The sequence below is a fragment of the Podarcis filfolensis genome (assembly GCF_964270895.1).
Source record: "Podarcis filfolensis genome assembly, chromosome: 10".
Taxonomy (NCBI): Eukaryota; Metazoa; Chordata; class Lepidosauria; order Squamata; family Lacertidae; genus Podarcis; species Podarcis filfolensis.
The window spans coordinates 28,225,992-28,253,161 of NC_139612.1; the positions used below are offsets into that span (position 1 = coordinate 28,225,992).

At 44.1% G+C, this 27,170-nt stretch overlaps 1 long non-coding RNA gene across 2 annotated transcripts; it reads left to right on the forward strand.

The window, feature by feature from the left end:
• The first annotated feature begins 1,064 nt into the window (after nucleotides 1-1,064).
• LOC310744018 lies at nucleotides 1,065-22,707 on the forward strand. 2 transcript variants are annotated; one of them, XR_014539348.1, is made up of 4 exons: nucleotides 1,065-1,424; nucleotides 1,917-1,950; nucleotides 2,466-2,604; nucleotides 21,420-22,707. It is a non-coding gene; the product is annotated as an uncharacterized lncRNA (long non-coding RNA). The 2 variants fall into 2 exon arrangements; XR_014539349.1 differs by lacking the exon at nucleotides 1,917-1,950.
• Nucleotides 22,708-27,170: the final 4,463 nt, after the last annotated feature.

Sequence of the window (27,170 nt, forward strand, 5' to 3'; positions counted from 1 at the left end):
TTTAAGATTGTTTCCAGTAAAGCTTTAAAACTCATGAGCACAGTCATTTCTACACTGCACAAGGTCCAGATCAGGGATTTCTCTGGCAGCAACTTTAGCAGCCCACAGATACAACTGGATTGGGAATAGTGCAATTAGGATTAATGTGTCAGCCTGCTTTGTCTAGGAGCAGAAATATTTCAATGAACTAGGAAAATAACACACACACACACACACACGTTTATATTTGGCCCAAAGTTGTGATAATGAAGTGGGGGGGGGTATGCAGTCAGTCACTGGAAGTTCAGCCAATGGGATGAAGAAGGTGATGTCTTGTTGCTAAGTTGACTTGAACCTTGAAGGCATTGCTCCAGTTTAAGACTTGCCAAGGGGAAATAAGAGGGATGGGCTATCTAGTACAGGGTTGGCCTCTGTGGTGTTCCCAAATGTGGTTTGACTACAACTCCCATCATCCTTGACCATTGGCCATGCTGGCTGATGTGAATTGGGTGTTGGAGGCTTCAGCGGTAGAAAAGAGGGAGAATCGAGCAGCATCCTTTCCAATACTGGAGAGAGATAGCCGACATATTGGATCACCCAAAACCCATAGGATTGCACCCTTGGGTGGTTATCGAAATACCTTAGTTTCTCAGAAACTCATCCCTTTGATGGAAGTCACTTATATCCCCATTTTACAAATGAAGAAGTGAGACTGAATGGTAGCAACTTCCCAGGATAATTTGGAGGCAAGGCTGTGTTTGTGTGAGGAAACAGAAGGTGCGGTGCTATGACACTTGGTTGGGCGTAGGCCCCAGTCAACACAGTGGGTCATAGTTCTGAGAAAACAGGCCCAGGTTTGCGCCGCACATTTCCAAGGCACATGGGTCCGCTTGCTGTGGAAATGCGGCTTTTGTGGTTTCGACTCTTTTTCACGGAGGGAGGGAGATGTGAGACTGACTTCCTTGAATTGTTCAGCAACACCATATGTACAACCGAATGCTGTCTTTGTTCAGGCTTGCAGCCATTTCACCACGCCGCCTCGTGCTTGATTCTAGACACATTGCACCAATCTGCTTGCTAAATCGAGGCTCGTTATGTCTCCCTTTAGTACTGTGCCAGTCTCCGCCTCGCCTCTGACAGAAGCTTGGCAGCTCCTGCAAAAGACCCAAAAGCGGGGGTAAAGCAGAGAGACCCGCAAGCAGGATCCAATAGCGAGGGAGGAGAGCTGGCAGGCAGAAATGGAGCACGGATAATATCACCAGCAATCAAGGCTTTGCACCGGGTGCCAGGGACATCTCACTGAATTCCACCAGGCAAGTCATTGCTGGATTTCACATCCAGAAACACAGCCTCTGTATTCCTCTCCCAGCACAAAATGGTGGCTTAGAGCCACAGCAAAACATCGTGCATGGCTCAGAAGGTCAAAACCAAATTGAGAAAGGAAGGTAATTTCCAAGTTGTTTGTTTCACCCCGAGAAGAAGTGCAATATGCATTCATCTGGAAATCATTAGCTTAAAAGAGCAGTCTGGGAGAAAACTATTTATATACGGTATTTTAAAATTGGAAAACAATGCAGCATCTTGTATTTACTTGACATTGTTAACCTAAATAACAGAACAGGTGGTACACAAAGCCTTTAAACCGGATTTAAGTTATGATCCTATACCGACAACTTATAATGTAGTGTGACTTGGAGACCTTTGTGACTTACAAGTCTAAATAACAACAACAACCTGAGAGTAAGGCTCATTAATTTAATGGGGCTTACTTCTAAGTAGATAAGACTACACTGTTGCGTTAGTAAAATGCTTTCCTGCAATATGATTCAGTTCACCTAGAGAGTTACAGTCTATACTTACCCAGTGAAAATTATTGATGTATTTACAATTATATCCCATTTTTCATCCATCATGGAAATCTATTGTTTCCCATACAGACGCTGACCAGACCCAGACCTTGGCTTCAGCAAGGTAGTGACCACATGCATATTTAAGAGAACAATTCTGAATATTATGAAGCAGATTCTCAGCAGTGGAATAATAAAACCATTTCTACCTGAAATTTGCAAGCCTCTTGGTACATCTTGCTCCAGGCCTTTAACAAACACAGGAGTTCTGGCAGTAAGCAGAACAGAGAGCTAATGAAACTTCATGTTCCAATAGGTTCCACATTGAGAAGAAAGAGCAATTGAAAAAGCAAGCCAATAGATTCGTTTTTCAGAATCTGCTGGCTGCATTTACAGTGGGGGGCATGAACGGTTCTTGATGATACTAATTGTCCCCCTTCTACATATTACAACTCTAGACTAATTTCTTTTGCACCGCAGATCTAAAGCATATGTTTACAGAGATTTGAAATGTGGTTAGATGACAAATTGTCAATCACAAAATTTGAAAAAGTTCCCAGTTTTTGTCCATCCTTCCCAAGCTGAGGTACAGTCTAATGGCGAGGAGCCTGATCGATCATTGTCCCACCTACCCTGCAGGCCAAGTACAGGTCATTTTGAGGTTAAGGTCCTGAGGAGGAGATTGCTGATGAGTCTGCAAGAGGGACAACCAGGCTTTCCTTTCTCTGTTTCAACTATTACAATTTGATCAGGCAACAACCATTTGCCAGAAGGTCAGGTAAGCATATCTGGTTTTGACCTATAAAGCCTTAAACGGTTCAGGACCGCAGTGCCTCTTCCCATATGAACCTACCCGGACCCTAAAATCATCTTCTGAGGCCCTCCTTCATGTGTCTCCTCCTCAAGAGGTTCGGAGGGTGGCAACACAAGAACTGGCCTTCTCTGCAGTGTCTCCCCGTCTGTGGAATGCTCTCCCCAGGGAAGTCCATCTGGCGCCTTCATTATACACCTTTAGGCACCAGGCAAAAATGTTCCTTTTTAACCAGGCCTTTGGTTGACCTGATTGACATCCTTTACCCTTTTAAAATGTGGTTTTTTTTTTGGGGGGGGGGTATTGGGTTGTTGGTTTTATTCTTATTATGTATTTTGTGGTTTTATATCTTGATTTTATTCTGTTAACTGCTCTGAGACCCTGGGGAATAGGGCAGTATTTACAGTGGTACCTCGGGTTAAGAACGTAATTCGTTCTGGAAGTCCATTCTTAACCTGAAACTGTTCTTAACCTGAGGTACCACTTTAGCTAATGGGGCCTCCCGCTGCTGCCATGCCACCACCGTGCGATTTCTGTTCTCATCCTGAAGCAAAGTTTTTAACCCAAGGTACTTTTTCTGGGTTAGTAGAGTCTGTAACCTGAAGCATCTGTAACCTGAGGTACCACTGTATATTCTAGTAACAACAACAACAACAACAACAACAACAACAACAACAACAACAACTTTTTGAAGCATAGGTTCTAGAAAGACTGGGCAAGTTAAAGACCACATAAAGTGAGGGAAGGCAAAGCTCAGAGAAGGAACGAAACTGGAGCCATGGATTTGTACCTATAGCATCTCTGCTTACAACTGAGGTACTCTCTCATTTTCTGAAGATGTCCTTTATGTTCCCAATATTCCCCGCTGTCCTGTCCTCGACCCTTATGTATCCTTTTGCACAAAAATATGTTTGCTGCATACACAATGCGCGCTAGCATTTGTGCCCAAACATATCCACAAATGTCGGGGCGGATTCTGAGGAGCAATGGACAGAAGAGGCAGAACAGGGAGCGGAGAGCAGGGGCCCAGAACAGGGAGAACAGGGGCCCAGAGATGCAGCCACCCAGAGGCTTGGGAAGGAAGCTCAGACTGAGGAAGGAAGGGGGCTTTCACATCAGCACAGACAAGGAGGGAAATGAAACGGAAGGATCGAAGATGTCTCGTGCGATTCCCACACCTAATTTGTTGGTGCAGGAATTGTAGGAAGCCACTCCCTGAATCACACTCAACAGATTCGGGCGCATAATGCTGAACTGTAGCTGTTCTTGTATATATGTAATAAAGACTGTAAATATCCTGCTGATTGGGCTGGAGTGTTACTGCGAAGGGGAAACATCACCTTTAGAACAAACAAATTTGCAGCCTGAGGCAGCCAAGGGCACCAAGATGGCCGCCACTGAGCCACAGAATTTCATGCTAACTCATGCAAAATATTGTGTTAAAAGGTCCAAGGGCCTGTAAGCAAGGTTCACATATGAAAGACCTGAAAGTAAAAGAAGCTTGCTTCTGACTTCAAGTGGTCAGCGGTAAAGAATGATACTTTAGAAATCAGGAGATAAGCAGTCAAATAAACTTAGTTCACAGGTGATGTGCAGTCAGTGTCATTTATGACACATTCCCATGCTTTAAACAAGGATCTTCAAATGAGAATGTGCGGAAGCAGAAGGAGAAATGAATCAGTTTAGGAGGCAATGAATCCAGAATCTAGCCCTGCAGTAGTAAGCAGGCTGTGTGCTCCAATCCAGCCACAAATATTAATACTTCTTAGGTTGTTAAACTGAAAATAAGAAGGCACTTCCCACTGGTAGCTAGAGCACTGTTTTAAAAAAGAAAAGTACAGGCACACAGGAAAGACTTCTCTGATTCATTATAAAAAGTGATCATGTTACAGGCAAGACAATCACAGCATTGAGTTTAACATAAAGCTTTTTCCAGCCTCCTCACCTCTCTGATACATCATGCATGGAAAATCTCCTTCCAGTAAATGGCATACCTGTTCCACATATAAGGGGAAAGTGTTCGTCTGTGTTTTATCGACCCCCAAACCACCTTGTCTTAATCATTGTACTTACTTATACCAAGGTAATAGAGATGTGCCACAAGAGATTTTCATCATGGGCTGTGAAACATAGGAAATTCTACTGCATAAGAACATAGTCAATTAAAAATGCTTATCCACACTCTGTGTTTCATTTGCAAAGTTTATTAAAAAGCATTTGTTTGTTTATTTTTGAATGGATTCCTTTAATTTTCACTAGTTTGGAATAGCATACTCTACTTTACCAGCTTACTATCTGTTAAAAACACATACACTTGGCTTCTGTAAAGTAAAGGTAAAGGGACTCCTGAACATTAGGTCCAATCGTGACCGACTCTGGGGTTGCGGTGCTCATCTCGCTTTATTGGCCAAGGGAGCTGGCGTACAGGGGTCATGTGGCCAGCATGACTAAGCCACTTCTGGCGAACAAAAGCAGCGCACGGAAACGCCGTTTACCTTTGTAGCACCCTGCTTGTGGTTAACGCTTAGCTGGAATGAAATATTCAACGCAGCAATAGAGAAATTAAAATAATAATTTATTTGTCAGACAAATAAATGAGAGACACAGTGGTATATGGTTACCAAAGCTCTGCCCACTCCAGCCCTGATGGCCAGCACTTATATTTCCTCAGCCCAGCCCCCTTGCTCCTCCTTTGGCTGCCTCTGTCCAATCAGCCTGGTTGAAATTCCTATTGGCTGTTTGCTAGAACCAATCATAAAAGATACACCCATTTCCTATTACCTTTTATGGGAGACAAAGAGCTATATTTCCTTCTATCTATAAATGGCAAACAAGTAGCCATATATCTTACATTTGCCTCAACAAGGCACCTTAATTACCAGATCACCTCTTGCCCTTCTTGCCCTATTGCCCTCCAAACAGATGGTTAATGGTTTTAAATTTTTATCTTAAACAGAGATCAGAGATCTTGGGTTCACATTCTCACACACCATTGTAGCCTTATTGGCTTTCACCGATTGGGTCTGCATTGCTCCGGGACAGGAGGAAGGAAGTCAAAATGACACCGAGGTTGGTTCAAAGAAAGAGTTTATTCTGCTCTTCGGATAGCAGAAGGCACCTGCGTGGTGAGTCCACAGCAAGTACAAAGAAATGACAGGTTTCGTGCAGTTTATATATCTTCCAGGCACCCTCTCACTCCTCCCCTAGGAGCCCAACCACGTCAGCCTATGTACACAGGTTGACATCACATATGTTCCTGCTCTGGTACTCTCAACCATAAGAGGATCTTCCTTCCTGTACTTCTGACCATAAAAGGATATTCCTGTTCCTAATCCTATCTTGGAGCAAGACGTCACTACTTCTGATAACATGCTCTGGCGTTAGTCCCAGACTTGGGTCTCTGTGTCATTTGTGGTCAGGACATAAGATATGTCTGTGTCTGTTCTACTGGGAAAGTCAAGGCCAGTCTTGCCGTCAAACTGATAAGGGAGAGAGCTGTGTTCTTGTTTTGCATTTGCTCAACGGCTAAAGTTTATGCATTTTAGCTAAGGAGAAATGGGGATTTTGGTGCAGTTTAAAACTGCCTGCACAGTCAGTTTTTGGGTTTTGGAAACCCATTCCTTCACCATCAATGAAATAAGAATCTAACATAAGAATCTAACATTTCTTACTTTCTAAATCCTTTGCATAATCACATTTAAGCCAATATATTTCATACATGACATATATAGATTTTTAGAAGCAAAGGCCTTTTCAAAGTAAAACTTCTTCAGTTTACACCCCCCTTTCCTGGCCAGCTGCTTTTCCCATTAGCTCTTGCCCTTTAACCTTAGGAAAATATGGCTCAAGTCTAATGGGAGGCACCTAGTATTATTTTCTGTTAAACAATAAATCCTACTATTTATCAACTCTTAATTAGTGCTTTTGCAGCTTGATTGTATTCTGTAGGGTCAGTAACCTAGTAACCTTTGCTCCCAGCCTGTAATTCCCTTTTTACAACTTTGAGAATTTTGGCTCCTGCTATAAATAAATCAGGGGGGCCTTTGTCCAGGAGGATAAACATCTGCCAAAGCCAGCTGGTCTTCTGCCTGGCATAAAAATATCTTTAAGCTCATTTTTAAAATACAAGTCTTGATCAGATGCCTCAACTTCCCGCCGGAGCAGTACCTATTTATCTACTTGCACTTTGACGTGCTTTCGAACTGCTAGGTTGACAGGAGCAGGGACCGAGCAATGGGAGCTCACCCCATCGCAGGGATTCGAACTGCCGACCTTCTGATCGGCAAGTCCTAGGCTCTGTGGGTTAACCCACAGCACCACCTGCGTCCCATGCTTTACCAGCTTACTACCTGTTAAAGACACATACACTGGGCCTTCTGTAGGGCTGGGCAAATCTTCAGTTCCACTCTGTTTCTCATTTTTCCAGTCTTAACATCAGCTTTTCATCATTCTACATCAGTTTATTTGTTTAAGTCCTTATGCAAATTCTTTAGCATTTAGCACAAGTGTATCCTGATGTACATACTTTTCTATGCAATTTTGGTTTGCAATTTTGCCTAATACACATGGGATTATTTTTGCAAAGAGCTTCCCCTGATATAATGTATTTTTCTTTGTTTTCGCAAACAGAGGCATTTTTATGCACCCTTTAACCTAGTGCAGAGCTTTCCAAACTGTGTGTTGCGGTGGTGGCTGTTGCAGGGAATCAGCAGGATGCTGAGACAGAACCTGGGGAAGAAAAAAAAAGGAAAAGAAAGTTATGTGAGGAGAGGGAGCTTAGGCAGTTCTCAGTGGCAGCTCCCCTTGCCTTGGTTGCCAAGTAGTGCTATGATGTGGCCAAAAATAAAAGAGCTCAACAACTTTGGTGTTCGGATTTTCACTTTTCAAAATATGGCAACCCTATAGTTAAATGCATGCTATTGAGATAAGTAGGATCTGGAAACATAAACTATGGTGGGGACCCCTGCTGCTGTTCTTCTTTTATGAAAAAAAGAACAATAATTGGATTATATTATTTCATTATCTTTTTATTTTATTTTCCCTTTTATTATTTGCCTTGTGGTTCCCATGTTGTAGGGAAAGGAAAGGAAATGAGTTAAAAAATATTTTAATAAAGAAAGAAAAAATAAATGAGCTAAGTAATATTCTGCTCTGCATGCCATCAACACCAATACAGTGGTACCTCGAGTTACAGACGCTTCAGGTTACAGACTCCACTAACCCAGAAATAGTACCTTGGCTTCAGGATGAGAACAGAAATCGTGCAGCGGTGGTGCAGCAGCAGCAGGAGGCCCCATTTGCTAAAGTGGTACCTCAGGTTAAGAACAGTTTCAGGTTAAGAACAGACCTGCAGAACGATTTAAGTTCTTAACCCGAGGTTCCACTGTACCTGATAAACTACAGGGCAGCAAAAGCACTAGGTTCCATGCTCCAAGGCCAATGAAAAAAGTTTAGGAAGCAGCTGCAAATGGCTCTTCAGGTGGAATCTTGCGAGCATTGCCTACAATTGGAGCTTATATTGCCATAGCTTTCAGGCTGTGCATCACTACTCAGATCTGGCCAAAGAAGCTTTGGTGAGACTATAGCTACAAACCAAATTGTTCACAACAATAGACTAGACTAGTTCAGGTGGGGGGTGGTCGATTTAGAGCAAACAGGGCACTGCCTCACCAACCTCTGCCTGCTCTTAGCAAGCCCCTTCCTGCTTTATTTGCAACTGGTCCGTGTTGTAGCATGGCCTGTCAGCTTCCTCCACCTCCATCTCAGTAGGGAGTAGGATAGGAACAGTAATTTTGCTGGTTCTGGCTCCATCTACTCTGTCTTGCCTTCTAACCTAGTGCTCCTAATGGGCACCAGTCAACCATGGTGATAACAAACCTGGGGAACCTGTGGCCCTCCAGATACTGTTGAACTCCCATCAATCCTAGATTGCATGGCAAGTGGTACAGGCTGATGGGAGTTGGAGTCCAACAGCAACTAGACCAGTGGGCCCCCAGATGTTATTGGATTCCATCTTCCATCATATCACTCACTAAAATGGCTGGTGCGAATAGGGGTTGTAGGCCACCAAGTTGTAGGACCCAAGCCTGCATATCACAGATTAAGATGGCCACAGGCTGCTCCCCACTGTGAGAGAGGTCCCTATAATGTCTCTCAGGCCAGTCTCACTTATTTGTCTGGCATCTGAGCACTTCAGAGATGCTGCTATTGTCCTGGATAGAAACAAAGTTGGACCTCCCCAACTTTGCTTACCTCACAATCTGAATGAAGCCAGTTATGCCAACATTTTGTGAATAGGACAGCATCATATCTCTCATATATTGTGAGTATATTAGGCTGAGCTTCTCTGGAGCAGCCAGATTTATTAGAGTATATCTCTATTCCTATAAACAGGCATTGCTTAATGCAGCTTTAAAACATAGCAAGTTGTTGAACTATCCATTTATCTGCCAACTGTGGAAATCTCAAGGTTAATATTAGGACTATTGTAAAAGACAGAAAGTAGCTACAAGTGCAACTAGCATCTTTCATTATCGTTGTTTGACAAATGCACCATGAGCTCCTTAATGACACTATGATAAATCAATGGCAAGCTTCCTAAAAGTATTTTTAAGGAAATCAGACGTGACAAATGTCACAATTCCACCCCCACCCCCCGAACTGTTAACTCACAGAACAATTTGCTTACTTGCTGCTTTTCTCCAAATGAAATTCTTGCAGATTCCCTTTGATTTACTAGTCTAATTTGCAGCTATAGCAACTGCCACTATCCGCCTTATTTATGCTGCTCTGCGTTTGTCACCCAGGAATCTGTAATTGCCAATATTGTGCTTCTTTGCAAGACAAAAGGTTTTTATTTCTCCCGGCGGAAAACTACTGAGCTGTAGTACAGTTGAGCATGTAACATCTTATAGCTCAATCCTATTGCTTTAGGCCAGAATTCACCAGGAAATTCCCTGGCCACGTTTTAAAAAATAACATAAAATAGAGATTGCACAAGATCATTCAGTTCAATGGGGTAGGTTCAAGAGATGTTTGCAGCGGTTTGTGCTCTTGGCTGCAATGCTTTGTGCACTTAGCTGAGCATAAGCCCCAAACAGCAAGATTTACTTCTGAGTAAGCATATATAGAATTGTACTGATAGAGAAAAATAAAACCACTCTTGCTCAAAGCAATAGTATGTAATGGAATAGAGACAGACCAATGAGGCAAGACATAAGAACATAAAAAGGGCAGAAGGCCAATAGCCCGTCTAGACCAGCATCTTGTTCTCAGAGGATATTACAGGGTTTTTTTCCAGCTGGAACTCACCGGAACTCAGTTCTGGCATCTCTCAGGTGGGCACCACTGTCATTCTAACAGAACAGGGATGCAGGTGGCACTGTGATCTAAACTACTGAGCCTCTTGGGCTTGCCGATCAGAAGGTCAATGGTTCGAATCCCCATGATGGAGTGAGCTCCCGTTGCTCTGTCCCAGCTCCTGCCAACCTAGCAGTTCGAAAGCAGTGCAAGTAGATAAATAGATACCGCTGCAGCGGGAAGGTAAACGGCATTTGCGTGTGCTCTGGTTTCCATTACAGTGTCCCGTTGTGCCAGAAGCGGTTTAGTCATGCTGGCCACATGACCCGGAAAGCTGTCTGTGGACAAACGCCCGCTCACTCAGCCTGAAGCAAGATGAGTGCCACAACCCCATAGTCACCTTTGACTGGACTTAACCATCTAGGGGTCCTTTACTGTGGGTTAAACCACAGAGCCTAGGACTTGCCGATCATAAGGTTGGCGGTTCGAATCCCCACGACGGGGTGAGCTCCCGTTGCTCAGTCCCAGCTCCTGCCAACCTAGCAGTTCGAAAGCACGTCAAAGTACAAGTAGATAAATAGGTACCGCTCTGGCGGGAAGGTAAATGGCATTTCCATGTGCTGCTTTGGTTTGCCAGAAGCGGCTTAGTCATGCTGGCCACATGACCCAGAAGCTGTATGCCGGCTCCCTCGGCCAATAAAGTGAGATGAGCGCCGCAACCCCAGAGTCGGCCACGACTGGACCTAATGGTCAGGGGTCCCTTTACCTTTACCTTATAAGAGAATAAGGGAGGTGTTCAGGGTCAGTTTCAACACCCTCTTTTTCTAGAAAAATAGCACTGGGGTATTATACCATGCACATGATACCCCCCTGTCTCAAAGGGGTGATAGCACTGGGCACCAATAAACTACCAGACCAGGTTGAAGGCCTGGAGTTCAAGACTCTTTACAAACGTTTGCTGTGCTATACCATATAATAGACTAATATAGCAGTTCCCAAAGTGGCTGGTCCCACCCCTGGAGGTGGCAAGGTTACCCAGGAGGAGCACTAAGAGACAAGAAGACAGCAGGGGCAAGTTGGAGATGTAAGTGGCTATTAGATTTTGAAAAGCTGGGATCACTGGATCAAGTTCATTAATTTAGTTGCCTTAATCAAACTTATTAGATTTAATTGGATTTTGAATGTGTGTGATGGTGATATGATGTTCGGTGTTTTATGGTGTTTTTATATTTGCTGGAAGCAAAATAATAAATAAAAATATTTATACCCTGCCCATCTGACTGGGTTGCCCCAGCCGCTCTGGATGGCTGTTTTGAAGTGTTACAACATTGAATTTTATTGTGTTATCATCTTCCTTAGTGGGTTGTGCAAACTGCTATTCTGAGTAATGCTTTATATAGCATAGGGTAGAGGGCGCTGGGAATGGGTTTATTGAACTAAAGGGGTGGTGGCCACAAAAAGTTTGGGAACCACTGGACTAATATGTCCCAGCAAAGTACCAAAGCACAGTGGCTAATAGTAACACTTGTCAAATATTCGCCAGACTCAGGTAGACTCTTTATAGGGAAGCAGGTCGCCACAGCAATAAGAATAGCCTGCCAGCTGCATAATTAGCATTAGCTTTGCCAAAAACCATCCACCTCTCCAAGAGTTCTATTATGGATGGGAAATAATAGCTGAAATGCGCCAGATGAGCCAAAAGGATTCAGGAATAACCCATGTGTGATATTTGCGTCTCATTTTCATTATTTGCTCCAGCCTGATGAAGGTCTTTGTTACTTTTTTCTATTAAAATCTGAGGGCTGGCTGGAAGTCTTTAGCACACACAGGCCATTCCTTCAGAGGCAAGAACAAAGACATTAAATGTGATTTTTTATTTTTGTTTTCACAAAATCGTTTCACTGTTTATTCTATCTCGGTGTTTTCAATGGAGCCACTCAGTCTACTGAAAGAAGGCTGCCAATTTCTTAACCATGAACTGACATTTGAAATGGTTTATTAGACGGGAAGGAGAAGGGGGGGCAGAATACTAAAAACATAGCGATTAATTTTCAGTATGTTTTAGTTAGTAGTACACCTCAGAGGATGTGCTAAAATGTTCAGCTCATAAATTTGGGAAAGGTTAATTAATATAAAGTGTCTAGGTTTGTGGACAATATAAACTTCATCAGCTAGCTGACGGTTAGCTGAAGAAAAGCTTCAGCACTAAGCCAGCACTGTCCCTTGCTTGGTGTAAAGGATACGTCTGGGGAGGTGGGGTAGAAATTAAGACACAAAGCACACCTTTCTTTTTCATTCTGTTGTTTTTAGTTTCCCTTCTCTTCCAGTTCCTTCATTTCCTTCCGGTTCCTCCACAGCAGAAATACAGTGCACCCTCTAAGCATGTAGAAAGACTCTCTGAATAGAATTTGGCTTGCTTTTTGGTGAGTTTGAACTCCTCAGTCTTTCCCCCCTGACAGCTGTAAGCAACAGTGATGAGCCTCTAGATCAGGGTTTCTCAAACTTGGGTCTCCGGCTTCTTTTTGGACTACAACTCCCATCATTCATAGTTAGCAAGAGTTAGCATCAGAGATGATGGGAGTTGTAGTCCAAAAACAGCTGGAGACTCAAGTTTTTTGGGGGAAAGGCTCTAGATCCAGGTGGCCAATGTGCTGCTCTCCAAATGTTGTTGGGCAATATCCCTCATCATCCCTGGCCAATGCTTAGGGTCACCTTGAGGGTACACTTTGTGCTATCCCTACCCTACTAGATACATGTTGCATTTTCTGGACAGGTTATTTTAGGACATCTAGAGTAGGGATGGGAAACTGGATCTAGCTAGCAGGCTAGATCCATTGGCTGGATCCCACCTGTCAACTACCTCATGTCACAATCATGTCAGGTGAGCCATTTTTGCCGACACAGCTTGAAATCAATCAGGCTAGGTTCGCAACCTCCCTTTTGGCCCAACCATAGCTTTACCTGCACCACACCCCATGTTGCATCTTGCCTCAGGTCAGTGGTGCCAGGTGTCCACTGGGACATGGGGGGGTGGAATGCATGAAGCCCAGCAGTAGGTGGAGTCAGAACCTACAGTGGGCGGAGCCAACTCTTTATCATTTTGTCCTCATTCTCCTCTGGCGAGTTTTAGAAGAGCAACGCTGAGGCTAAAGAGAAGGAAGCAGATGGCCAGAGCCAACCTCTGGACTGGTTATAAGTAAGAAAGCAGGTGGGCTTGGATGAATTAAGATGGAGGTTGGTGCAGTGGTGCCCCATTTGTCCCTTTGGACCAGCCCCCATTGCCTCAGGTTAAAGGCAGGTGGGCGTGGCTTGACAGAAACAGACTTGCAGCTTGAACAGGGAGGTCTGGCCTATAGACTGGAGGTTCCTCACTGCTGAGGTGGCAAGGCTGTCCTTTGCAGAAAACTCAATGGGAAGGCAGGGCTTTCTTCATAGCCAGGCACACATTGTACCACAAAGCCAATCTTGTAATGTTCAACACGCCTGCTTTCTAGCAGCAGATCTCATAGGAGGATAATTACAGCAAGACAGTTTGTGACTTCCTAAGCCAATGGCTTCGAGCTGTTTCAAGATTCTTTGCCAAAAGGCATTTTCACACATGAGGCTTAAAGTGGTGGTTGCCTAAACCAGTCGGTAATGCAAATGCTTAATCCTCATGTCTTTAGCTTTTTGTATTTTTTTGAAACCTACCTAAGGTTTGTTCCAAGTCGACACCACCCAAACACTTTCCACTTCTTTCTTCCCCACCCCTTTTCTTTGTCCTGGATCGATGCTTTTTCAAAGCTCACTGTATCTGAGCAAGTTAGAGCCCAAAGATAATATAATGGCATGATCCTGGCTTTGTGTCATATCTAAATGTTTCTGAAAGAGATCAAAGAAGAGTGAAGCAACTCGGCTCATTTGATCTACAGGTGATGGTGCTCTTAGAAATTAGAGCTTTCACTCTATTATCACGGTGCTTAGGGCAGCCTTCCACTTCAGGAAATCTTGGGAATTGTCTTAACACCAAAAAAACTATAACTGGTGGAAGGGTGGAGGAGACGTCAAGAGCTGGCAGGCTTCTCAGCATGCGGCTGCCCCATGTGGTGAATCACTGAACTGCAGATGGAAGGCTTCTCAGTGAAGACTCCAGAAGACTAACTCCACCCACCCAGACTGACCATTAGATCCTTCTAGGAGCGCTCCTACATCCTTGGTCATTCATTGGTCCTAACTTGTTTCAGAGCATCTGGTTCCAGCTCACAACTCATGTTAACCCACTTCTCCACCAGCAATGGAGGCAGAGGGTGGCTGCCTAAGGCTCAGCAACAGGGAGAGAGGGCTCAGTAGACTAGTCTCATTCCCTCCAACATTTTTCTAATGAAACTAGGGGTGTCGTATTCAATAACTACTACTACAACAATAGTTTCATTATTTGTACCCCACCCATCTGACTGGGTTGCCCCAGCCACTCTAGGTATCTTCTAACATATATAAAAACATAATAAACATTGAAAAACACCCATATACAGGGCTGCCTTCAAATGTCTTCTAAAGGTTGTATTGTTACTTATCTCCTTGGCTTAGGAGTCTTATAACCCCATACCCTCCAACATTTCTCCAATGAAAATAGGGATGTCTGGATAAAGGGGAAACAAGGAAACCATGGAGGGGTGAAGGGGAAGTAAAATACTGGGGGGAAACCAAATATATAATTAAATTTTGAAAATCAAAATAAAACTGTGAAAGGAAAGGAAAGGAAAGGAGGAAAGGAGGAAAGGAAAGGGAAAGTGGAACATTCTGGAATCAGATCAGAAACTGGGGCAGCTTCTGTAAATCTAGGACTGTTCCTGGAAAACAGGGATACTTGGAGGGTCTGCCTCTGGGGGGAGGGAGTCCCACAACTTAGGGGCTACCACAGAGAATGTCCTTGAGGAGGACATGGCCCATGTGCAGTTTGGGGTGTGCCCTGGGGAGCGGGCATTGACTATGGAGAATCCTGGAGGCCATATAGGGAGGCCCAGAAAGCTGCATTCATCCCTTGAGCCTGCGGCTCCCCTCCCTTGGCACAAACCCTATAGCTGCCATTGGCAAGGACACAGCGAATGGTGTTTTTGTCAAAGCATCTATATTTCTACACTGATCATTCAGTACTGGCCCTGGAGGCACCCAGCTCCTGGCACACATGATCTTTTACAAGGGGAGGGGGGAAGTATTTTGATTCATCTCCAGGTGCTGAACAAGGAGTTTGAGTTGGTTTGCTGCGTTGTCAGGCCTTTGTTTTAAAACTTCAGGTGTTTCCAGATGAATGTAGAGGCAAATCAACCAAAGGCTGGAAAAAAGAGGCTGGGGTGGGGGGGAAGCGTCAATCAAATATATAAAATATTATGATGAGCTTGGCAGACTTCTGAAGCTGAAGGCAATGAAATTTCACCACCAGAGAAATTGCATAGATCTCGATTAAAAAAATAAAATGGCTTGCAAATGGATGTGAATAAAATTATTGATTTGCTTATTTATTTAGTAATAGTTTTGCATTTGTGCCCTGCTTTTGCCATTACAGTGGTCTGTTCTTAACCTGAAACGGTTCTTAACCTGAGGAACCACTTTAGCTAATGGGGCCTCCCGCTGCCGCCGGCACGCAATTTCTGTTCTCATCCTGAGGTAAAGTAGTTAACCCAAGGTACTATTTCCAGGTTAACAGAGTCTGTAACCCAAAATGTTTGTAACCCGAGGTGTTTGTAACCCGAGGTGCCACTGTATTTCATCCTGCAAATGTAAATCACAAGCAGGTTGTTCGTTTGTTTTTATTGAATTTATATACCGCCCTAAACCCGGAGGCTGTACCAGGCCTGCTGTAAGTGGAGCAAGAGATCATATGTAGCAATGCAGGAATGAATTCTAAGAGGTTGTCCACACTAGAGTTTACTGTGTGGTTGCCCTCTCGGTTAATTTGCATAGTCCACATGACATTACCTTCAAACAATGCCAGTCTTGAAGCTTTCCCCTTGTAAATCTGAGTTTATCTGAATGGGGGTTATCCAATAAATTGAGGGAAATCAGTAGGGGAGGAATTTTGCTGCCTGAGGAGAAATGGGAAGGTGCTACCCTCGCCAAAGCCTTCCTTACCTGGGCCACGCATGGGAAATGATATAATGTGTAATGAATTGAAAATGATGTTGAAAATAATGTTTGTAAAAAAAAAAAATCAGAAGCTTTTCTTTTGGGAATTATAGGGACAGAACTACCTAAACTATATAGGAATTTATTTATGTACGCTATTACAGAGGCAAGAATGCTACTTGCCCCAAAATGGAAAGATGCAGAAGTCCCAGCAAAGGAAGAATGGATACAAAAACTGATGGGATATGCAGAAATGGCAAAACTTACAGGAAGAATAAGAAATCGAGCACTGGCAGGATTATTGTAATAACCTGCAGTTTTATAAGAGTATATATTTAAAGAAGGTGAATAAATGGGCAAATTAAGTTAATTTGGATATGCTGAAGATATTAAAAATAAATTTAAGGAACCGCAGAAGGAGGGGGAAGGAAGTCAAGCTTTGAAATGTTACAATGACTGTAAACTTAGTGAAACGTATAAAACTGAAAAGTATAAAAAAATAATTAAAATACCTGAGCCACGCAGAAGCAGAACCAGCAACAGAGGTAAAGGTGGGGTTCTTTCAGGAGTAACCCCTCTTGCAGTTCCCCTCTGCTGCCCTGGAAACCAGACTCCAAACTACTCCACTCAGGGTCACAGACAATTTTGGGGGTGGGTGGTTCACTTGTTACTTTCAGGTACTCCTCTTTCCTTGTCCACTATTTCTTCAGTTCTTTCATTTCTCCTCTGGCTGTGCTCATAACTATTTCCAGTAGACTCTTTAACTAATGTTCTCTTCTTCTTCTATCCCTTCAGATTCGCACTAATGCAAAAAACCTGCACATACAAACCAGTGGTGTAGCGCAGGTTGTTGGTGCCCGGGGCATACGTGTGTGCACAGCTCCAGCCCAAGTCTTTACCACTGACCAAGTCACAGTGGTCTGAGCCAGTGATGAGTGAGGCGAAGCAAGGGAAGGGAGAAAGAGGCTCAAAGCTGGCCCGCGGGGAAAAACTGTGTGTGTGTGTGTGTGTTGTGTTTTCTCAAACCTAATTAAAAGAAGTTTGCTAATTCCCATTTAACTATGAGCAACATTACCCCTCAACAACCACAAAAAGTGCTTTCAGGCAGTCGCCCCCTTTTAGGATATATAAAATTATAAAACAGGGTGGGCTGAACGCTGCAGTCAATTTAGACGGGTTGCTGATGCAGTCTTCCATTTGTACAAAGAGGGAATATGCAATAGGGGTGTGCTTTTGTCTGGTAATGAGTGGGACAATGAAACAATTGGGAACCATTCATTTCATTTATTGCTAGTAAAGAAATGAATGTAAGACTTTCAATATTCCATTCATTAGGAAACAAATGCCATATATTCATTTGGAACTTATTTGGAGTCACTTTAATTTTAATTTTCTTCTAGTCTCTGGAATAGCTCACAGGAGAGACAGGGGGTGGAGTGAGGGGAGATCTTTAAACCGGGATGGCAAAATTTGTGACCCTGTTGCTGGACAATAACTCTCCCCTTTCCCACTGGGAATGATGGGGGAAGTGTGATCCAGCCCAGGGGTGTCTTGCTCATAGAGGCAAATGGCGCGAGGCGCCGGGGCGCCAAGTTCTGGAGGGCACCAGGGAAGAGGCAGAGGCTGGGCCGCGGTGCCTTCCGGCATCAGCTCACCACCCTCGCCCGCCTCACTGAAGCAGCGCCTGGAGCCTCCGCCTCTTCCCCACCGGAGGAGCTGCCCTCCAGCTGCTGCCCGCCTCCTCCAGCCCTGCAAAGCTGCCGGCAGTGCCGTAAAATGTCGGCAACTGGGAAATGGGGGGGGCGGAGGGATCTTTGCACCACGGCGCCACATATACTTAAGACGACCCTGATCCAGCCCATTCTCCTTGACCTCTCAATAGTTTTCAGTACCATTGGCCACAATATCCTACTGGAGTGGCTCAGGGAGATGGGGCTGCAGGCACTGTACTTCAGTGATTGAGGGACGCGGGTGGCGCTGTGGTCTAAACCACAGAGCCTAGGGTCGGCAGTTCGAATCCCCGCAACAGGGTGAGCTCCCGTTGTTCAGTCCCAACTTTTTATCCCACTGTACCAGGAAATTGGACGCGGGTGGCACTGTGGGTTAAACCACAGAGCCTAGGACTTGCCGATGAGAAGGTTGGCGGTTCGAATCCCCGCGATGGGGTGAGCTCCTGTTGCTCGGTCCCAGCTCCTGCCCACCTAGCAGTTCGAAAGCACATCAAAGTGTAAGTAGATAAACAGGTACCGCTCCGGCAGGAAGGTCAACAGCGTTTCCGTGCACTGCTCTGGTTCACCAGAAGCAGCTTAGTCATGCTGGCCACATGACCCGGAAGCTGTCTGCGGAGAAACACCGACTCCCTCGGCCTATAGAGCGAGATGAGCACGCAACCTCAGAGTCATCTGCAACTGAACCTAACGGTCAGGGGTACCTTTACCTTTACCTTTTACTTCAGTGATTCTTCTCCTGCCTCCAGGGCCATTGTTAGGCACCATAGAAGTTGTTTGGTGACTTGCAGGATCCCACTTTCAGAGCTTCCATCTCAATCTGAAAATGTCTGAAGAGAAGCTGGTGTGAGGAACGATGTGGGGTGGGGTGGGGCTTGCATGTATGCCTCCACCCTGCTTTTAGTCCACATGCATCCAGGCAAACACTGGGTTTGTGAGTAACTTCAGAATAAATAGAATTATTTTTAGAGGCGCAATTCACAAAGACCTGGCTCTGAAAACAACAGCCACTGCCACTCATTTTCAGAAGATTTGAACATTCAGATACCCTCCCATGCATCCACCCCCACCCCTCCCAAAAAGACCTTGTCGTCCTACCCTTTTCACACTGGAGTAATAAAACATTTCAGTAGCCTTTTTTTCCAATGTAAGATTTCCAAACGCTGACTTTCCCTCCCAATCCAAGAAGAGAATGTGTGAGGCTAAAGGGTCAGACTTCCTCAGAGGACTGGAAATCCATTTCTTTGGCAGTCTTGCAAATGCTACAACCCTGTTTTCAAAAGGCTGCTTCTTCCCTTTTAGGTTGGTATTGGATTCCCCCTTTCTTTCTATTTTCTTTCTGTGCTTTCACACTCTGTTCTGTTTTTCATATTGCTAGAACCACTCGTCACTTCTCTGCATGATCTTTCTATTGGTCGTTAAGGGTAGGGCATCAATCAATCTTGAGGTCACTTCAAAAAAAAAACACACCACCCCAGCAGTCCTGTGTGGAGTTTGTATTTAATAAATCATTTACCGTAGCTGTGCCCTCAGCCACAGAGGTTCTATAGTTAGTTTACAAGCAGTAAAAAATAGTATAAAATAATCACAACAATTTTTTAATGGCTGTGTTAAAATAATTACAAATGTCTAAGGTCTCCTGCTTCTGAAAAGATGATGATGTAGATGTCATGTTCTCTTCCTGTTGAGAATATTTCAACATTTAGGTACTGCAGCTAAAAAGGTGGTCTCCGGTTGATAGCCTACTCACTTCCAATGGCAGAAGAGCCCCAGAAGATGCCCTTTGTGCAGGGATGAGAAACTGTGGCCCTTCATCTGTTGTTAGATTCCAACCCCTATCAGCCCAAGCTAACAAGGTCAACGGCCAGGAGTGATGCTCATCCAGCAGTGGTCCCCATAGTGAATGGAAAATCCACTAGTTCTGCACCTCTGCTGTAGATGCTGCAACTTTCTGGTGAGGAAGGAAGTAACCTGGGCTTTATTTTAGGTGGAGTTCATCAGGACAAACAGAGGGGAAGTTCCACTGAGGAGCCACTTCTCATGTAAATGTTTTGGGAAGAGAGCTAGCATTCTTCAGAGGGGTGTGTGTGTGTTTGTGTGTGTGTGTGAGAGAGAGAGAGAGAGAGAGAGAGAGTTCTCATTTTTATATTGCAATATACTTACAAGAAAGGGGATGCGGGTGGTGCTGTGGTTTAAACCACTGTGCCGCTTGGACTTGCCGATCAGAAGGTCGGCGGTTTGAATCCCCACAACGGGGTGAGTTCCTGTTGCTCGGTCCCTGCTCCTGCCAACCTAGCAGTTTGAAAGCATGCAGTGCAAGTAGATAAATAGGGACTGCTCCAGCAGGAAGGTAAACGGCGTTTCTGTGCGCTGCTCTGGCTTCGCCAGAAGCGGCTTAGTCATGCTGGCCACATGACCCGGGAAAACTGTCTGCGGAAGCAGACAAACGCCGGCTCCCTTGACCTGTAAAGTGAGATGAGTGCCACAACCCCAGAGTCGTTCACAACTGGACTTAACTGTCAGGGGTCCCTTTACCTTTACTATATTTACAAGAGACTTGGTGGGGGAGTATTTAATTTTTAACAATAGACCATGGGAAGCTCCAAAAAAGTAATAAATATAATTTGGATTATAATTTGGTCTTTCTTATTTTAGTTTTTTTTATTTTAATCGAAGTATTATGATTGGATATATTAATTGGATGATTCTTATAGGAAAATAAAAAAATGATTTAAAAAACAATAATTTTTAACAATAGAAGTGAAAGGAATGGTTCTGCTTCCCCCCTTAGTTATGACAATCGATTTGTATCAGTATCTGCAGCTCAGTAGAAACATTGGACCCTTTCTCTAGCTCTATTCCCATTTCTACTAAGCATGCAGGCCTTTACACCTGCATACCTGGGTAGCTGCTTAATGTGTAACAAATGGAAACCCTCAGTGGAAGTGAATGGAAGCAGGGCTTGGAGTATCTACCCATTACATTAAACAAAACACTGTTGAGAGAATTACTGTAATGTAATGGATCCTAAATAAAGCTACTGACATAATTCAGCCACTCTTTTCTCTTCCAGATTAAAAATAAACTAAAAAATAAACAACCCCTGTCCACACCTCGTATAAATGTCATTTAATTCTCACGAGGGGCACACGATGACATTGTTATTGTTTCTTTACTCTCAACAATATGCCTGGTGCTCACATCACTCAACTTGAGACATGGGCTCAGGAGTGCTGTTCTTTCCATGGGTGCAGCGTTCTCTGAAATTAACACCTTGCACTTGTCACATCAGGTTGGTAATCTGTTATTCTGGTGTCGCCTGTATAGGCACCGTTAATCACTCCCCTCCCCCTTCTTGGCCTCCATTCTATTCTTGAGAGTGACACCAAGGGAAAAGTAAGTTGTTATGGCATGACAATTCTGGGCAAAGATAAGTTATAGTGCCGTAAACAGAGCCGAGAAACGAGATTATGTTCCACACAGTGATGGATATTCTGCTCCATGTTTCACGCAGCAGGAATATCTGAAGTGCAACAAGGGTGGATGGAAAAGGCCTTTCTGTTTTGCTGACTTTAAATAACGTGCTATAAAACGTTTTCAGTGTTGTTGCTGTTGTGTTTAATTGCTCTCTCTTTGTTCCATTTGGGGCTTTAGAAAACGGGATCCCCATCTTCCTGTTTTGGGACAAGTCCAGTTTGAATGGGAGACTGATGTCAAGAATTCCTCTGTGAAAGTGTATTCCACAGAGAAAATGAAGCCATTACCTTAGCCCAATAATCACAGTACTTCAGTTGAAATACTTGTTGCATTTTCGTCCTTTCCATGGCTGATATTCAACTAAGTTTTATTCAGCTGCTAAAATTAATGGTCCTAATTTATGGTATCTTCACATTAGAAGATTGGAACTCTGTGAGGTCATTTCCTCCCGCTGTGTTTCTAAGCTGCTTTCTTCTGCCGCAGTTCACACCAGATCGGGGGCAGGGATGTCTTCACCCAGTGATTTCTTTCCCCACATCAAGCTCCAGTTCAGTGAAGATTTCATCTGTGCACGCGCCAACATCTGCACATGTGCAAAATCTTCCCAAACAGTTCACACCAAAAAGGAAATGTGGCTTCCATATTGGAAAGGAACGGAAACAGCTTTGAGCGGGGGGAAAGCACATCATACAGGCATATTTCTCTAAAAGCTATGGGATACAAACAGATTGCAACTACAGTGGTACCTCAGGTTAAGTACTTAATTCATTCCGGAGGTCCGTTCTTAACCTGAAACTGTTCTTAACCTGAGGCACCACTTTAGCTAATGGGGCCTCCCACTGCCGCCGCGCCGCCAGAGCACGATTTCTGTTCTCATCCTGAAGCAAAGTTCTTAACCCGAGGTACTATTTCTGGGTTAGCAGAGTCTGTAACCTGAAGCGTATGTAACCTGAAGCATATGTAACCCAAGGTACCACTGTAACATTGTTTGAACCCAGTTTAAAATACTGTGGTGGCAGCACACTGGAGCCACAGTATGCAGTAATGTGAACAACACCCTTAGTTATGTTCATTAATTTCAGTGGGTCTACTGTTCGTAACATTTAGTGGAATACCACTCCATGCTTTGGCATAGATCTCATTAATTTCAAGGAGAACTGCCCTGTGGATTGTACCCCTACTTTTGCAATCATGTTATTGCACAAAGCTAGCTAATATTAAGAGGGAATGGGCTGGTTCTTGTTCAACTATCCTGCTGCTTCTAGACAATTTCATTCAACTGCAGCTGTGTGCTAGTTGCCTGTAACTCAGATAACCAAGATGATTCTCTGCCACCTTTCTCAAAGCAGCTGCCACCCATCTTGCCCCTTCATGTGGCACGATGAAAACCTGTAAATTTACCCAGCTGGGAGGGGGGGTAAATGTGATTAAAAATCCTCTCAGAGACTTCAACCTCTTGAGGCAATTTGACTGCCCTTGAACAAACTGTCAGTAAGTTCTCGCTCAGAGATTACATTACACAGATAAATTACTTCACAACACATGCATCCTAGATTTTTTTTATTTTTATTTTTTGCTTGAAATAGCTTGAAAAGGGGGGCAGGAAATCAATCCTTTTCTATCTGGTTTTTTGAAAATAGCACTGGCCCACCTGAGCTCTGGAGCTGTTGTGAAAGAAGGGAAAGGAAGTGGGGGAATCAGATAACGCTCAGGCCTGCAGGTAGTGTCATTTAATTACTATTGATAGGAAAGAAAGGAGAACAGATTGCTGTGTCACACAATCAGATTTGTTCCCTCTCTGAACTGTTCTGTGGGCACCTCCCCATCCATTGGTCATGTGGAAACTGCATCCATCTGTTGGTCGTGTGTCTGAATGTTGAAGAACAACTTCCAGAGAGTGGAAATGGGACAAAATTGGATTCGGTTCTCACTTAAAGGCAAGCCTTCCTGATTCCCACTTCCCAAAACTGAAAAGCAGTGAAAACAGTGCTTTGAAATTCGCAGCCTAGTAATGTGTACAAAAATGCACACACTATGGCGACATGTACATATACATTCACATATTAGTGAAAATAACATACAAAATGCATTATATGAGGGGAAATTGATTTGCAAAAATGTATATATTAGGGGAAATTGCATACAGAATTTTGCATTAAAATGCTGGTGAATTTCCATTTTAAATTACAAAACAAAAAATTGAAACTGATACGGAGATGTGGAGAAATGAAGATGGGGAAAATGAGAAACAGAGAGAAACTGAAATTGACATATCCAATTGTCCCTCCTAAAGGGTAGTCTATGGCAGCAAGACTTTGTAGCACCATACAGAGTAACAGTGGAATTCTATAATCTCAACGCAGAAGTCCAGTGGTACCTTGGCTTTCGAACAGAATGCTCTCCCGGAGTCCATTCAACTCCCGGAACCGTTCAAAAACCAAAGTGCGGCTTCCAATTGGCTGCAGGAGTGTCTTGCAGCCAATCAGAAGCTGCGGAAGCCGTGCCAGATGTTTGGCTTCTGAAAATCGTTTGAAAACTGGAACATTCACTTCTGGGTTTCAATTGTTCAGGAGTCGATTTGTTTGGGAGCCAAGGCGTTCAGCTTCCAAGGTACGACTGTAAATCCCATTGGGTTCAGTGAGCTTTACTCCCAGCCAGCTGAGTGAGTATAAGAAGGCAACCTTAAACAACTGAAGCATAGAGTCCACCTCTCATTGGTAACTGACAGTATAATATTTACTGGCCCTAAAGGTTGTTCAGAAATCATTGCTGATATGAATAACATGAGCACTTGGCACTCATACAATAAGTTCCATACACAGATTTTTCAGAGTGTTTTATGAGTTACTTTAATTAATTCAGTGCTCCCAGCAAATAAAATGTATAGAACGAACAAATCCTGGAAAGCCATCAAAGCCGACAAAGCCAGGATTCTTTAGAATTAATTGGAACCTGTTGAAATTTGCAATTAGCCAGAAGGACTTGTAACAAAATGTTGCAGTATATTCTCATCCCTTAATAGTAGAGCTTCTTTCCACGGTCCCAGTCAGCTAGTCATGCCCATCTGCATGATACTCCATTTCATCGCTCCATGTTTTCTTTTCCCAATCTCTCTCTCTCTCTCTCTCTCTCTCTCTCTCTCTCTCTCGTATGTGTGTGTGTTTGTGTGTGTGTGTACTTCTGCAAACTTTGTGTTGTCCTGAGAACATACCCTCCAGCATTTCTCCAAATGAAAATAGGGATGTCCTACAATCATTCCATATTTTAGTTTGGATTGAGAACCTCAAGCCAAATTCTCATGAATTTTCAACTCTGCAACTGACTGTCATTTGCGGTACTAAAATCATGTTAAGGTCAAATATAGTATGTCCAAAACACTAAAAGGCCCCTCAAACCAACCATCTGCTCTTGTCTTTAATGTTCAGTCTTTTTTCATTCATCCATACTTTTGAAATATACATTTCCAATCTGACCATGCAAAAACAAAGGGTTAGTTGTGCTCCAAGAGTCCTGAACTGACCCTCATTCTGATGGGACTTTCCACGCAACTGGTTGAAGTGAGAACCAATTCCATGGATTTCCTACAGGAAATGCCACAGTACTTTGAGACTCAACTTACTCGGTTCAGGGTTCTCAAAAGAAAGAAATGGAGCAGATAAGATTTCAAACTTTGGAGCTCAAATCCAAACCACTTTGGTCTGGAACTTGAGACTAGAAATAACTCAAGCGGGATTTCTTGAAAGATTTCCAGGACTTTCTGGGGTTTGGCTTGTCCAGTAAATACTCCAGGAATAGCCTTTTGGAGGGATATTTTTCAGCAATGTTTGACTTCCTGTAGCATGCTGAACCAGAATATTCAATTTATTTTCTCTCCCTTTCTTTTCTTTTTCAAAGAAAGAACTTCCCATACTTATTTTAGAATTCTAGAGGTTCATGCTCAGTTCAGCTAGAGGTTAGGCCACAGATTCCTCTTTGGTCAAAGGAACTGGTCTGCTTGTATGTGCTGCGTGACCTGAAAGCAATTGAGAACATTGCTGAATAGTAATATTTCCAAGATTCGAGACAGGAACAGAAGTATGAGAAGGCAGCTCGGTGCACTTTTTGAATACTTTAAATATTTGGATCCACCACACAGAGTCATTGAGGGGGAGGAACCACATATCCATTTATAGAGCTGTAAAATACAGCTATATAAATAACCAGTTCATATAAACAACAACAGCATGGATTTCCTGCCCCTTAACTGTAATGATGACTCAGTCTCTAAAGCTTGTGTTATTCTGATGCAATGGGACAACTCCCACATATTACATGGTTGTAGTCCTACACCTCAGGACCGATATCTATAGGATCATCAAGGAACTTCCGCAGAAGCTTGAAGTGAAGCCCAGAACACCAATAAAGAGGACAGAAGCAGGGAATAACCAGAAGCATCCAAAATCTGAAACAGGACTACACAGTTTTGTGGCCCACCATACGCTCAGGAAAAGCCACTTCCGAGCTAGAGAGGAGGTGGGGTTGCGGGCTACACGCTGTCCCCACGTGCGTAGGGGCTGAATCACAGCTCCCACAAGACTGGGGGAATCCTCGGACGTGTAATCTCCCTGGCCAGCCAATTGGAGGCGTGGCCCGGGCTATTTAGGGCCAGCGCGGCCGAGGATTTCCCTCTCTTCTTCGCTCCAGCTGCTCCGGTTTCCCACCCCGCCCGCCCTTAGGTTTGGCTCTCTGACATTGCTATGGACTTCGGTTGGTCACTGTCAAGGGGCCTGGTAGGATTTTTTTCCACTTGGCAAATTGGCACCAGCCATTTGGTTTTTCGCCTACCTCATAGCAAATCGTCACAACTTCCTCGGCATTGGTGGTTAGGCATTGGTAAGGGTATTGTTATGCAGATGAGGGGGGGAGGAAGCGCCATCACCTTCCCCCAAATCGAAGGGTAGTCCGGTAAAGGATTCCGGGGGACATTGCCCTGTCCGAAGCCTATGGAGGTGTGGACCTAAGGCACACCCCCAAGTGCTGACCCCAGAGGAGCTCCTAGTTGATGTACATCAGCAGGACTCCCCCTGCTGGCGGTTAACGCTTGCCAGTCTTCAAGCAATCAGGCTGAAGCCCGTTAGTCGATAGGACCAATGCCTAAGCCAATACCGCTCAATTCCTGCAATCAATAAACTTGTGGCCTGTTTTCGCCCATTAACCTTAAATGCTGTCTCTTGTGTCTTTATTTTCCAAGGGGGGAGGCGGGTACTCGCCACACAACTTCCTGGATCTCATGTGCACGCAGAAGGTCCCAAGTTCAACAGCTGGTCTCTCCAGGCAGGGTTGAGAATGTTCTTTGTCTGAAGCCCTGGAGAAGTGCTGAAACTGCCAGTCAGTATCAACAATACTGAGCTGAATGGACCAATGATCTGACTCGGAATAGAGCAGCTACCTCCTTTTCTATTAGGAGGTTACAGGCAAGTGTATCGAGCTCTGTTTTCATCACTGTCACCTTTCAGGAAAATACCTTTAGGCAGCTTCCGACTTGGCTTGTTGCTTCTTCACCTGGGTTAAGCTTGTCCTCAAAGTTTGAGCAGGTCCTAGCAAAATACCTTCTGGTGGACCTAGTGATTGAGCCAAAGCATCACTGTGATCTGCTGTGGGCTGCTCAGATTATCCACAAGGCTCCTGGCTTAGTGTTGCTACCAGGGCGTTCTGGGAAATTTAACTTGCAGCCCCCTTTTGGAGGTTCTGTAGATGACTGAAATGGTGGGCAACTCACAGACTGAACTGCTTGGTGTAGATCAGGGATTGCCAATGTGGTACCCTCCAGATGTTGTGGACTCCCATCGTTTCTGACTGTTAGCTAGGATGGCTTGGGCTGATAGGTGTTGCAACCCAAAATATATGAAGGGCTATATTTGTAGCACGGGGAGCAACTCCTGTCCAAAG